The following is a 1,521-nucleotide window of genomic DNA, read 5'->3' on the forward strand; positions in this document are numbered from 1 at the left end:
TCCAATCTTCTAATTTGTCTAGGTCACTCTGAATCCGAGCCCTACCCTCCAACCTATCAACTACTCTCCCCAGCTTGGTATCATCCACGAACTTGCTGAGGATACACTCCATCCCATCTTCCTGATCACTGATGAAGATATTGAACAAAACTGGCACCAGGGCCAACCCCTGGGGCACTCCAATTGATGCCAGGTGCCAACTAGACATCAAGCCATTGATTACTACCTTTTGAGTCTGACCACCTAGCCAGTTTCTATCTAATTTCCAGTCCATTCAACCAGTCCGTACTTCCTTAGCTTACTTGCAAGAATGTTGTGGGAGATCACATCAAAAGCCTTGCTAAAGTCAAGGTATATCATGTCCACTGCTCTCCTCACATTGACAGAGCAAGTCATCTTGACATAGAAGGTAATGAGATTGGTCAGACATGACTTGCCCTTGGTGAATTTATGGCGACTGTTCCTAAATCGCCACCTTCCCTCCAAGTGCTTACAAATGGATTCCTTGCGGACCTGCTCCATGATATTTTCCAGGGACTACACTGAGACTGACTCTTCTGTAGTTCCTCAGATCCTCCTTCTTCCCTTTCTTAAAGATGGGCACTATATTTGCTCTTTTCCAATCATCTGGGACCTCTCTCAATTGGCAAGTTTTAAAACATAATGGCTAGCAGCTCTGCAATCACATCAGCCAACTCTCTCAGCACCCTCAGGTGCATCATGTCCAGCCCCATGGGCTTGTCCACATCCAGCTTTTCCAAACAATCCCTAACCTGTTTTTTCACTATTTGTGGCTGCTCATCTCCTCTCAGAACTGTGCTGCCCGGTGCAGTAGTCTGGCAACTGACCTTGCCTGTGAAGACGAAGGTAAAAAAGGGCATTGAGTACTTCAGCCTTTTCCACACATCACTAGGTTGGCCTCCCTCACACTTTCCCTGATCTTCTCTTTGTTTCTGACATGCTTGTTTCCCCTCACACCCCTGGCTAGCTGCAACTCCAACTGAGCTTTGGCCTTCCTGACTTCATCCTTGCATGCCCAAGCAATAGTCTTATACTCCTCCCTAGTTGTTTGTCCAAGTTTCCACTTATTATAAGTTTCCTTTTTGTGATTTAGCTTACTGAAGAGGTCCCTTCTAAGCCAAGCTGGTCTTCTTCCCTACTTGCTAGTCTTCCTGTACTCTCAGTTAGGCTTCTTTAAAGTACAGCCAGCTCTCCTGGACTCCTATCCTCCTCAGACTGGCTTCCCCAGGGATCCTGTCCCTCAGTTCAAGGGAATCAAAATCTGCTTTTCTGAAGTCCAGGGTCCTTACACTGCTTCTTTATTCCTTGGGATCCTGAATCAACCATCTCATGGTCACTGCTGCTTAATTTGCCACCCTCTTCTACATTCCCCACCAATTCTTCTCTGTTTGAGTGACACCATCAAGAACAGCATGGCCTCCAGTTGACCCCTTCAACACTTGCACCAGGAATTGTCCCCCACTCTCCACAAACTTCCTGGATTGCCTGTGCACTGCTGTA

The sequence above is a fragment of the Crocodylus porosus genome, unplaced genomic scaffold (genome assembly GCF_001723895.1).
Source record: "Crocodylus porosus isolate Cpor-Errol unplaced genomic scaffold, CroPor_comp1, whole genome shotgun sequence".
Taxonomy (NCBI): domain Eukaryota; kingdom Metazoa; phylum Chordata; order Crocodylia; family Crocodylidae; genus Crocodylus; species Crocodylus porosus.